This window comes from Triturus cristatus, chromosome 2_2 (assembly GCF_964204655.1).
Source record: "Triturus cristatus chromosome 2_2, aTriCri1.1, whole genome shotgun sequence".
In the NCBI taxonomy this organism is placed as follows: Eukaryota; Metazoa; Chordata; class Amphibia; order Caudata; family Salamandridae; genus Triturus; species Triturus cristatus.
Genome location: NC_140582.1, coordinates 911,300,711 through 911,315,191, shown reverse-complemented (window position 1 = coordinate 911,315,191; position 14,481 = coordinate 911,300,711).

The window sequence follows — 14,481 nt, the reverse complement described above, 5'->3', positions numbered from 1 at the left end:
TTCTGCTAATGTTTCCACTGACATCTTCACCTAGATATAACCCCTCCATGTAACCTTTGATTTTTTCAGTATTTCAGTGACTATATATATATATATATATATATATATATATATATATATATATATATATATATATATATATAGTCACTGAAAAAACCATAGGTTTCACACACGTTATAGTTAGGAATTAGCATTTAAAAAACCTTGCAAATTCACTGAAAAAACCATAGGTTTCACACATGTTATAGTTAGCGGAAATTTTACTGATAAAAAACCAATGAAATTCCCCCGTTATAGTTAGTGCAGGCAACTATAACTCACGCGACCGCAATCCTCTGCTGATGCTAATACTGTATTTAGACACTTATTTGCCCATGTCTTCTTCCATACATTTTTAGCTATACATATATTACAAATATTTTTTTTTCATAAAGACACATATGTCATCAGCAGAAGATTGCGGTCGCGTGAGTTATAGTTGCCTGCACTAACTATAACGGGGGAATTTCATTGGTTTTTTATCAGTAAAATTTCCGCTAACTATAACATGTGTGAAACCTATGGTTTTTTCAGTGAATTTGCAAGGTTTTTTAAATGCTAATTCCTAACTATAACGTGTGTGAAACCTATGGTTTTTTCAGTGAATTTGTACGGTTTTTTAAATGCTAAGTTACTTTACGCCATTCGTGGCGTGCGTGCCCACTTAACGCAGTTCGTTCCGTATGCACAGTAAGCACGCGATGCGCTTCGCGCACCGCGCGCCCACTTTACGCAGTTAGTGCCGTGCACGCACGGTGGGCACGGGTGCGCTACGTGCACCGCGTGCCCACGTTACGCTAGATGGGCCATGTACGCACGATGCGCTTCGCGCACCGTGCGCACATGGAGGACATATGATGCACTTCGTTTTGAAAGGTAATATTTTAATTTTTCGTAATTCTTATAAGCCATGCACAAATGGTGCCCTTCGGGAACCATTTGCACATGGGGTGGACAGAGTGTGGATAATTTTTTTTTTTATTTATTTTTTTTAAATATTATAGTTTATCTCACTTGTTAAAAGCCATGCACAATTGGTGGCCTTCGGCCACCAATTGCACACGGGGTGGGGAGAGTGTGGATAATTTTTTTTTTTATATAATTTTTTACCGTACGCGTACGGTAAGCGTAATCGGCGAAATTAGCGAAAAGAAAAAAAAATTCAGTTTTTGGCCTTGGGGGACTCCCTCAACATGGCTATGTGTGTGGGAGCTGTCTAAACAGCCCCTTTACATGTTTTTGGGCTTTGTATTTTCATCTTCACTCTCAGTGCGAGAGAGAAAATGGCGGCCGCCGCTTCCTGGTTTCGGCCGATTCGAATGTTTACTAAGATCTAAGAGCCAATCAGAATCGCGCTCGCGCACGCCACCGTACGCGTACGGTAAGCGTACCGTAAGCGCACCGTAAGCTGGCTCAGATATATATATTGATTTAAAGGCTATTTTCTCAGAATCTACTGAACAGATTTACACCAAACCTACAAAAGGCACTTCCTTGACCTGAGGACTACCTCTCTGCCAAATTTCAAGTAATTCTGTTCAGCCGTTCGGGCTGTAGCCCTGTCTAAAGGTCCTATGGAAAAATGCATGGGAAAAACGCGTTTTGGGACCCCCCTTTTATCTCAGCCCCCGCTTGACGAATCCCCCCCGAGACTTTCAGGGTAGGAGCGGAGCGTAGCGCCCCACCTATTTTGAAAAATTCGCGAGGATTCGTCGACCGGCGCCAAAGTTATTCAAAATAGAATGTTGCGGATTTCCTATGGAAACGTGGTCCTAACTATAACTACCTACTGGCGACCGCCAGTAGGTAATATATGTATATATATATATATATATATATATATATATATATATATATATATATATATATATGCTCGCTCACTCCTTTCTCCCTTCTGGCATAAGGATAGCACTCACAGGGGTTTTCTTTCGAGTTTCTTTTTAATTTCAATTCATCCGCTTTGAAACATGAAGCGTTCCGGCTGACGCCTTAGACTAATGTTTTCAAGTTTCGTGCCGAAAAGCGGCTGACATTTAAAAATACGTCAATGGTCACATGATGCATTTTACCATGGAAATCAAAGCGAGACCACTAAACTCTCATATTCAGGCGCCATATTGGAGTGTATAATCCCCCATCAGGCCCGATATGTAAAAACGAACATTGCTGAGTTATCTTCAACAAAGAGTATGTAACTTCAACAAAAAACATGTAAATCACATTGTTTACAGACAAAGTTAAAAAATATTACATACAATTCACAATGTTTGTTTGCCCGGATCAAATCAATTCACCTCCGCGTTACAAAGCACCCGTCCGAGAGTGCGCTGGTTTGAGGTGCAGTTGGAGCCATTATTGAAATTACCAGCGACACCGCCTGTGGAAACACCAGATTCGTAGGAGCGGCAGTGTCGGAGTGTATCGGCTATAGATCCTGAGTTGTGTTCTCTTACATTATGCCGTGTATCGGCTTAAACACTACATTTCCATATTACACTGTAGACCATAGTGTACAGACGATCAAAAAGAGTACAAAAATCTGGCTTCACAATTATTATGCTGAGCAATCATAGAGTTACTTGTTCAAACTAACATTAGTCACCCAGATGCACTGCCAATTCTTCCCCTACATTCATTCCTTTTGGTATCTTAGTGCCCAGATCAATGATATACCTTGATTCCAGTCTGCGTAACTGCTTGATCCTGTCACCTCCCCTTATCATCATAAGGATCTGGTCTAGCCCGTAATAACGCAACAGCTCCCTGTTGCTTTCATGTTTCTCAGCAAAATGTCTTGCCACTGAATAGGTTGCATCATTTTTTACTATTGCCCTCATGTGTTCTAAGATTTTTACTTTTACTGGGTGGATAGTACTGCCGATGTAACGCAGTCCACATGGGCATTCAAGACAATAAACCACATAGGCGCTGTTACACGTGAGAAACTTGTTTATCAACTTGGGCTTCTTAACACCAGTTACCTGATATGTGAGTGTCCTTCTACTACTCACACAAGCCTTGCATTTACCACAAGGGTAAAAACCTTTAAGCTCCCTTAAGGTCCCCCCGTGTTAGGTTTAATATGTAAATGGCTTTCAACAAGACTGTCTTTTAGTGATCTGGCCTTTCTGAAAGTTAGCAGAGGAGTTGATGGAATATCTGAACCTATGATGTTATCTGTTTTCAAGATGTGCCAGTTTTTTCTCATAATTGTTCTTAATTAATTGGCATCACTTCAAAAGGTAGTTATCATCCTGAATTTGTTTATTCCCATCATATCTTTCCTCTTTTTCTCCTTGGTAAAGAGGTCTCTTCTGTACATATTCCTAACCTTATTAAGGGTTACGTCCAGAAGATCCCTACTGTAACCTCTGATCAAAAATCTAATAACACTGGCTTGTGCAGCTTCTTCAAAATCCACTTCCCTAGTGCTATTTTGTTTCAATCTTAGAAACTCCCCATAGGGGATACTCTTGACCAACCCTGATGGATGGTTACTTGCTGCATGTAATAACGAGTTTCCGGCCATAGGTTTCCGATATAGTGACACATATACCTTGTTGTTATCGATACTCACTTTAAGATCCAAAAAATTCACTGTTTCTGAACTGATTTCCCCACTAAACTCCAAATTCACTACATTCCTGTTTAAATCATTAATAATTTCCCTGGCTAGTTGCTCTGATCCATCCCAGATAATACATAGGTCATCTATATAGCAATACCAGGAAATCACCCTTCCCATATTGGCATCGTCAGGCGTTCTGGACACCTGCTCCTCCCACCAACCCACGAATAGATTCGCGTAGCTGGGGGCGAAGCAGGTGCCCATCACCGTACCAGAGATCTGACGATAAAAATCCTCGCCAAAGACAAAAATATTAATTTTCAAACAAAATTCTGTGAATTGGAGAATCATTTCATTGTGTTCAGTGAATTTTAATGGCTTCTTTTTCAAAAAATGTGCCACTGCCTCAAGGCCATGTTCATGTTGGATCCGAGTATATAGACTTGTTATATCTAATACAATTAATTTGTATTCTGGATTCCAAGGTTGTCTCTCAATATGCATGAGGAAATCCCGTGAGTCTTTAATATATGCCGGCAATGTCTTAACCAAAGAGAAAAGGAAAAAATCAATGAAAGTTGATAAATGTTCCGTAAGTCCACCCTGTGAAGAGACAATAGGTCTCCCTGGTGGTTTTGTACTGTTTTTGTGTATTTTAGGAATGTGATAGAAAGTAGGCACCACTGGATTTAGGCATCAAAGGAATAAATATTCTTCCATGTCAAGCATGGATTTATCAAACTAAAATTTGATCAACTCATGATATCTTTGTATACTGTCCAGGTACACATCTTTAGAGATCTTCTGGTAGCAACTATTATCAGACAGTTGCCTTAGTGCTTCAGCTTTATAGTTCTCTCTAGTTTGTAGAACTATGTTGCCACCTTTGTCGGAGGGTTTGCAAATGATCATATTGTCTTTACTTAGACTTTCAATAGCCTCCCGTTGTTCTTTGGTTATGCTTTGTGTTTTTTTCAATCCAGATTGTTCACTACGCAGTCGTACAAGATCTTTGTTGACTGCTTCTGCAAAAACATCGATGGCGTCAGGGGGTAACTGAGACAGGAATTGTGAAGTTGGCTTGAAATCACTTGTATCTTTTTCTTGGTCAAATCCTAGTTGTAACGTTCTCTGTACTTGATCCCCCTTTCCTTGAGTGTTGTCAACTTGGTTGTCCAGTCTCAGTGATTCCATAACTTCTAAGGCCGCCAGATCTTCGCCAGTTAGTGCATCCGTTGTTTTCGGTTTGTTCAATTGTTTCCTTTGTTTGAGAAAGTTGGGTTTGGACTTTAAGTACTTATGAAGTTTTAACTTGCGGGTCAGTTTAAAAAGGTCAATACGGGTTTGAGCATATTCCAATTTGTTTGAGGGGCAAAAAGTAAGACCCAATCTTAATACTTGTTGTTCTGTATCCGTGAGGGTTTTTGGTGTCAAATTAATGATAGTTAAATTATCTAGGACCATTTCTTCCCCTTCCTGTTGCGGGTTGATCTGGTTGGAGCGTTTGATCCTCCTGCTCCAGCCGCCCCTCCTTGTTTTTCTTTTTCTGCCTCTGGCGGTCTGCTCTTGCCCCCTCTTAACCACGTTTGCCTCATGATGCGAAATTCCTCATGAAAAGGGGTCTTCACCATCGTTTGGTTGCTCCCACCATCATCCGAGGATTCACCACCTGTGACTTCAGACTCCGAGGTATCAATTCTTACTGTTGTAGGTGTGTTGACACTTGCTCTCAATTCCTTGCGTGAGCCTTCAAACTTTTTCGCAAATGTGAGTACTCGCCCCTGGGCATAGTCACGCTCATCCCGTTCGAACTTCTCCTGTTTCCTTTGTTTAATTTTGGCTTCATATTTTACAAGTCTTTTCTTCATCTGTTCCTTTAGTTCTTCAATTTTCTTCTTATCCTCCTCTTTCTCAATTTCTGCCTCTATCTTCTCGATTTCCAGTAAAGCTTTGTCTCTATCGCTCCAGGCGAATTTTACTAATATGAACAACATCCCCTTCCTTGACTCAGCTGTGTGGGCTGCCCATTCATCCAGGAGTTTGGGGTCCGGATTTTAGTAGGCAGGGATGGTATACATGTGCAAACCTCTAGGTACCCGATTAACATCGATATAACTTTGTAATGAGGTTGCCTCCCACCACTTTCTTTGCTCGCGCTCATACAGTCTCTCTAATGCTGTAAATTTCGATGTTAAATTCATATTCACGGATGCCAATTTGCTACCACCTTGTTGTGGGTCAGTTGATGTACTCTTTTTAAACATGCCTTCCGCCGCTTCGCGGCGCTCCGATACATTGAACATGTTTCAAAAGCGGTATTTCATTTAAATCTCTGTAGAGCCCCTTCGTCCTGCCAGGATAATGTAATGGAACTGCGAGTTGAATAATTAAACCCACTTACCGATCCTCGTCGCTTCGTCTCGGGCGTCCTCCGACACTCCGACACTGCCGCTCCTACGAATCTGGCGTTCTCACAGGCGGTGTCGCTGGTAATTTCAATAATGGCTCCAACTGCACCTCAAACCAGCGCACTCTCGGACGGGTGCTTTGTAACGCGGAGGTGCATCCGCGTTTGAAATGCTCTCTCACTCCTTTCTCCCTTCTGGCATAAGGATAGCACTCACAGGGGTTTTCTTTCGAGTTTCTTTTTAATTTCAATTCATCCGCTTTGAAACATGACGCGTTTCGGCTGACGCCTTAGTCTATTGTTTTCAAGTTTCGCGCCGAAAAGCGGCTGACATTTAAAAATACGTCAATGGTCACATGATGCATTTTACCATGGAAATCAAAGAGAGACCACTAAACTCTCATATTCAGGTGCCATATTGGAGTGTATAATCCCCCATCAGGCCCGATATGTAAAAACAAACATTGCTGAGTTATCTTCAACAAAGAGTATGTAACTTCAACAAAAAACGTGTAAATCACATTGTTTGCAAACAAAGTTAAAAAATATTACATACAATTCACAATTTTTGTTTGCCCGGATCAAATCAATTCACCTCCGCGTTACAAAGCACCCGTCCGAGAGTGCGCTGGTTTGAGGTGCAGTTGGAGCCATTATTGAAATTACCAGCGACACCGCCTGTGGAAATACCAGATTCGTAGGAGCGGCAGTGTCGGAGTGTCGGAGGACGCCCGAGACAAAGCGACGAGGATCGGTAAGCGGGTTTAATTATTCAACTTGCAGTTCCATTACATTATCCTGACAGGACGAAGGGGCTCTACAGAGATTTAAATGAAATACCGCTTTTGAAACATGTTCAATGTATCGGAGCGCCGCGAAGCGGCGGAAGGCATGTTTAAAAAGAGTACATCAACTGACCCACAACAAAGTGGTAGCAAATTGGCATCCGTGAATATGAATTTAACATCGAAATTTACAGCATTAGAGAGACTGTATGAGCGCAAGCAAAGAAAGTGGTGTGAGGCAACCTCATTAGAAAGTTATATCCATGTTAATCGGGTACCTAGAGGTTTGCGCATTTATACCATCCCTGCCTACGAAAATCCGGACCCCAAACTCCTGGATGAATGGGCAGCCCACACAGCTGAGTCAAGCAAGGGGATGTTGTTCATATTAGTAAAATTTGCCTGGAGCGATAGAGACAAAGCTTTACTGGAAATCGAGAAGATAGAGGCAGAAATTGAGAAAGAGGAGGATAAGAAGAAAATTGAAGAACTAAAGGAACAGATGAAGAAAAGACTTGTAAAATATGAAGCCAAAATTAAACAAAGGAAACAGGAGAAGTTCGAACGGGATGAGCGTGACTATGCCCAGGGGCGAGTACTCACGTTTGCGAAAAAGTTTGAAGGCTCACGCAAGGAATTGAGAGCAAGTGTCAACACACCTACAACAGTAAGAATTGATACCTCGGAGTCTGAAGTCACAGGTGGTGAATCCTCGGATGATGGTGGGAGCAACCAAACGATGGTGAAGACCCCTTTTCAGGAGGAATTTCGCATCATGAGGCAAACGTGGTTAAGAGGGGGCAAGAGCAGACCGCCAGAGGCAGAAAAAGAAAAACAAGGAGGGGCGGCTGGAGCAGGAGGATCAAACGCTCCAACCAGATCAACCCGCAACAGGAAGGGGAAGAAATGGACCTAGATAATTTAACTATCATTAATCGGACACCAAAAACCCTCACGGATACAGAACAACAAGTATTAAGATTGGGTCTTACTTTTTGCCCCTCAAACAAATTGGAATATGCTCAAACCCGTATTGACCTTTTTAAACTGACCCGCAAGTGAAAACTTCATAAGTACTTCAAGTCCAAACCAAACTTTCTCAAACAAAGGAAACAATTGAACAAACCGAAAACAACGGATGCACTAACTAGCGAAGATCTGGCGGCCTTAGAAGTTATGGAATCACTGAGACTGGACAATCAAGTTGACAGCACTCAAGGAAGGGGGGATCAAGTACAGAGAACGTTACAACTAGGATTTGACCAAGAAAAAGATACAAGTGATTTCAAGCCAACTTCACAATTCCTGCCTCAGTTACCCCCTGACGCCATCGATGTTTTTGCAGAAGCAGTCAACAAAGATCTTATACGACTGCGTAGTAAACAATCTGGATTGAAAAAAACACAAAACATAACCAAAGAACAACGGGAGGCTATTGAAAGTCTAAGTAAAGACAATATGATCATTTGCAAACCCTCCGACAAAGGTGGCAACATAGTTCTACAAACTAGAGAGAACTATAAAGCTGAAGCACTAAGGCAACTGTCTGATAATAGTTGCTACCAGAAGATCTCTAAAGATGTGTACCTGGACAGTATACAAAGATATCATGAGTTGATCAAATTTTGGTTTGATAAATCCATGCTTGACATGGAAGAATATTTATTCCTTCGATGCCTAAATCCAGTGGTGCCTACTTTCTATCACATTCCTAAAATACACAAAAACAGTACAAAACCACCAGGGAGACCTGTTGTCTCTTCACAGGGTGGACTTACGGAACATTTATCAACTTTCATTGATTTTTTCCTTTTCCCTTTGGTTAAGACATTGCCGGCATATATTAAAGACTCGCGGGATTTCCTCATGCATATTGAGAGACAACCTTGGAAGCCAGAATACAAATTAAATGTATTAGATATAACAAGTCTATATACTCGGATCCAACATGAACATGGCCTTGAGGCAGTGGCACATTTTTTGAAAAAGAAGCCATTAAAATTCACTGAACACAATGAAATGATTCTTCAATTCACAGAATTTTGTTTGAAAAATAATATTTTTGTTTTTGGCGAGGATTTTTATCGTCAGATCTCTGGTACGGCGATGGGCACCTGCTTCGCCCCCAGCTACGCGAATCTATTCGTGGGTTGGTGGGAGGAGCAGGTGTCCAGAACGCCTGACGATGCCAATATGGGAAGGGTGATTTCCTGGTATCGCTATATAGATGACCTATGTATTATCTGGGATGGATCAGAGCAACTAGCCAGGGAATTTATTGATGATTTAAACAGGAATGTAGTGAATTTGGAGTTTAGTGGGGAAATCAGTTCAGAAACAGTGAATTTTTGGGATCTTAAAGTGAGTATCGATAACAACAAGGTATATGTGTCACTATATCGGAAACCTACGGCCGGAAACTCTTTATTACATGCGGCAAGTAACCATCCATCAGGGTTGGTCAAGAGTATCCCCTATGGGGAGTTTCTAAGATTGAAATAAAATAGCACTAGGGAAGTGGATTTTGAAGAAGCTGCACAAGCCAGTGTTATTAGATTTCTGATCAGAGGTTACAGTAGGGATCTTCTGGACGTAACCCTTAATAAGGTTAGGAATATGTCCAGAAAAGACCTCTTTACCAAGGAGAAAAAGAGGAAAGATAAGATGGGAATAATCAAATTCAGGATGATAACTACCTTTTCAAGTGATGCCAATGATTTAAGAACAATTATGAGGAAAAACTGTCACATCTTGAAAACAGAAATCATCATAGGTTCAGATATTCCATCAACTCCTCTGCTAACTTTCAGAAAGGCCAGATCACTAAAAGACAGTCTTGTTGAAAGCCATTTACATATTAAACCTAACACAGGGGGGACCTTAAGGGAGCGTTACATCGGCAGTACTATCCACCCAGTAAAAGTAAGAATCTTAGAACACATGAGGGCAATAGTAAAAAATGATGCAACCTATTCAGTGGCAAGACGTTTTGCTGAGAAACATGAAAGCAACAGGGAGCTGCTGCGTTATTACGGGCTAGACCAGATCCTTATGAATATAAGGGGAGGTGACAGGATCAAGCAGTTACGCAGACTGGAATCAAGGTATATCATTGATCTGGGCACTAAGATACCAAAAGGAATGAATGTAGGGGAAGAATTGGCAGTGCATCTGGGTGACTAATGTTAGTTTGAACAAGTAACTCTATGATTGCTCAGCATAATAATTGTGAAGCCAGATTTTTGTACTCTTTTTGATCGTCTGTACAATATGGTCTACAGTGTAATATGGAAATATAGTGTTTAAGCCGATACACGGCATAATGTAAGAGAACACAACTCAGGATCTATAGCCGATACACGGCGTGATTGATTTGATCCGGGCAAACAAAAATTGTAAATTGTATGTAATATTTTTTAACTTTGTCTGCAAACAATGTGATTTACACGTTTTTTGTTGAAGTTACATACTCTTTGTTGAAGATAACTCAGCAATGTTTGTTTTTACATATCGGGCCTGATGGGGGATTATACACTCCAATATGGCGCCTGAATATGAGAGTTTAGTGGTCTCTCTTTGATTTCCATGGTAAAATGCATCATGTGACCATTGACGTATTTTTAAATGTCAGCCACTTTTCGGTGCGAAACTTGAAAACATTAAACTAAGGCGTCAGCCGAAACGCGTCATGTTTCAAAGCGGATGAATTGAAATTAAAAATAAACTCAAAAGAAAACCCCTGTGAGTAATTTACTTATGCCAGAAGGGAGAAAGGAGTGAGCGAGCATTTCAAACGCGGATGCACCTCCACATTACAAAGCACCCGTCCGAGAGTGCGCTGGTTTGAGGTGCAGTTGGAGCCATTATATATATATATATATATAGATATATATATACATATATGAAGACACAATCCACGCACAAAGTTTAGTAGACCAAACGTGCAGGAACAGACCACAAGGAAACTGAAAACTTCTTTACGTGTAGTTTATTTCTCCCACAGCAACAGGACGTATTTCGACCGGGACACTCCGGTCTTGATCACATGACATGCTGGAAACAATAGTGACATAAAATACTTTCTTTCAAAGGTAAAGCCCACCCACTTGTTACATGAAAATGAACAACAGATTACAACTTGCAAAGTTGCAGGAAAACACCTATTTACACATAAATATTGCTATGTAGTGCAAATATTTAATAAATTATGTAACCTGTATATTTCCTTTCAGAATAGAAAAATAACATTTAAATAGTTAATATTACAAATATGTACTGAACAGGAAAGAACATAAGTAATCTCATTTTAAGATGCTATATGCATGTTAGAATACTAGGCAAGTGCCCGATTACTATAAAACACATGTGTTGACCAATTAAAAATATAAAAGTGTGTAAAAAAAGTTTTTTTGCATGTATGTGGTGCGGTACCTAGTGTGATAAAAATTAGTGCAATGAAAACCTCAAGTGATTAAGTAATTTTTACCCTAAAAAATTACCAGAAAAATTTAAATCAACTCAAACCTAGACGCTGGAAATTCAGATATATCATACATATATAAAAAAAATATAATATATGTATATATATATAACGTGCTAATTCAGGAATAAATATGTGCAAAAACTAGCCTACTAGTGCAAGAAAAAATTAGTAGTGCAAAATAGATGTTTTGAGATCTAAAAAACATTTTCTCTCAATAGAGATCAGGGATAGACAGTCAATAAGTGAACAAAGAATACCATAAGCTTAAAACGTAAAGGAGTAAGTTATGCAGAGAGGCATACTGTGCCCAATACTAGTCATATATAGCAGCCCTAAACAGTAGATAGACAGATGAATGATATTCAAAAGAACTATATGCGGTCATGATGGAATTGCTCAATGAGATGGTGTATATATTTACGATAAGACATCACAATACTATTATTACCACTAGCAGCACTGAGTCAATAAATAAGAATCCATTACCCAACAGACACTTAATAAAAGACTAGTAAAACCAGAGAACCAGTAAAACCAGTTTAAGATCCAATAAAAGTGAGGTCTAAAATCATAAATGACAAACATGCTAAGATGGCCTATAAATATATTAAGATATAAATAAATCAATAAATATACAGATATACAGCACAATTAAATAGCTAAAAATGGAATCACCAGATAGAAAGGCTACAGTATCAATGATTTAAAGAAAATTGTATAAATCTTTCCCCCGTATTAAGGCCGTTAGGTATTTTTGTATCCAATTGCAAAATATATTGACTTTCTAATTGGCGCAGTTTCTTTTCTCTATTGCCTCCTCTTAGTGAACGCGGGACTGCATCAATTACAAAATAATTGAGATCCTTTAAATTATTTTGGTGCACCAATTTGAAATGGCTGGCAACTGGATATGTGGGATCCAAATTTACAATCGCACGTAAATGCTGCAGAATACGGTTGAAGACTTGAAATTTAGTACTGCCTATATATTGCAAATGACAAGTACTTTCTAATACATAGATGGCATGGTCTGTTTTGCATGTGAATAAACCTCTAATTTTGCAAGGAACAGAGGAAAAAAGATCAGAATATTCCTGTTTGTTGACCCCAAATTTGCAGGCTCTACAAGAACTGCAATTATAGAACCCTGATCTGTTAGATAGCCCATGTTTATTATCTACTACTTCAGGACTAGTTTTAACCAAGACATCTCGCATGGAAGGTGCCCTTCTGAAGGCAATGGCAGGTGATGTATCTATCTCAGGAGCCAAAGTAATATCTGTTTTAAGAATAGACCAGCTTTTATGAAGAATTGTTCTTATCTGTTTTTCTCGGCAGCTAAAGGTGGTTATGAGCCTAACAACAGTTTTTTTGGTTTCCACTTTAGGAGTGTTATCCAATGCTATACATATAGTGCCAGATAAATCTGCGGGTTTACCATCTGAATTCATAATTCTTTTGATGTCATTTTGTAAATCATTATTTTTGTACCCCCAAGCTTTAAATCTTTGTTTCGATTCATTTAAACAGATTGCTAAATCCACTTCATTACTGCATATCCTTTTGATTCGTAAAAGTTCCCCGTAAGGGATGCTTTTAATCAGGTGTCTTGGGTGAGTGCTGCTTGCATGGAGTATTGAGTTTCCTGCAGTGATTTTCCTATGTAACTTAGTGTGTATAGAATTGTCTTTGATATATATTTCCACATCTAAGAATTCCACTCTTTGCTTGCTAATAGTAGCTGTGAATTCAAGATTTAGATTGTTGTTGTTGAGTTCATTTACAAAGACTTGAGCTGATTCTTTAGAGCCCTGCCAAATTACAAAGACATCATCTATATAACGCCACCAATTGGTGACATGAAGTGCTAAAGTATCTTTATGTGTGCGCCTGAGGACATGTTCCTCCCACCAGCCGACGTGTAAACATGCGTAGCTGGGAGAAAAACATGCCCTCATAGCCACACCTCTCAGTTGTTGGTGCACTTCCTTGTTAAAAAGGAAAAAGTTGTTAGTTAGGCATAGTTCAATCATTCTTAGCAGAATTCTATTGTGTTGATTGTACAATATATTTCAATTAGCAAGAAAATAGTCAATAGCTTTTAGCCCATCACTGTGATTTATGCTAGTGTACAATTAGCATATATCCATAACTATGAAATAGCAGTCATTATTCCAGTTAACATTCTGTAGTTTACTTAGAAAATGTCCAGTGTCTTTGACATATGATGGAAGACTTTCCACATACTCATGTCGAAAAAAATCGACATATTTAGACATAGGTTCTAATAACCCTCGTTGTGCTGAGATTATGGGTCGACCAGGTACAGGAATTGTTTGTTTATGAGCCTTGGGAATAAAATACAACGTGGGTGTTATAGGATATTCTGTCTTAATAAAATTGCGTCCTTCCTTGTTGATTAAACTCTCCCTATATATATATATATTTATCAATCCAATTGCTGAGACTCTCCTAAGGCATCCAAAGGAAAACAGCAACCACGGATTCTTGAATGCTTCTAAAGCAGTATTTTTTATTTAGCAATTTATCGGCAACTCGACGCGTTTCGGGACCTAATCCCTTGGTCACGAGTGCCGTTAATGTATTTTCATTTGTTTAAATAAACACGTGATTTTTCATTTCATAATAAGTGAAGACAGACCATAAATTATATCAACACATAATACACAGATTGTGATAATTATAGATAGAAACATACCGAAAGGAACCTCCAAAATTAAATTCATTTTGGCAGTATGGGTCGTTTGTAAAACAATATCAATAACAAACCCGTTGTTGACATGAGCCGGACATGATAAAAATAAAAGACAGACTCGCTTACTCCTAATTCATATTGCTTAGTCCTAATTCATATCGTAACCCGCAATTAAATTACATTAGTCTCATGAGTGATTGGTATAATTCCATAATTATGAATGTAAACGTACTTTGCTCCAGTGAGCATTCAAGAAAATATTGGCATGATTTATTTTAAGTCCAATACCATTCCAGTTCCTGATATTCGGCAGATTCGTCAGTCACATTCATCATTGCCTCTGTGGGCCATTTGAATCATGAAACTTTATTCACCACTTAAAATACCGGGTCCTAGCCAAATTTCTCAAATAAACATAAGAATACAAAGAGCCAACAAAATACACTTGTGACTTCCTCCAACAACAAACGCGCTTAAGCAGCG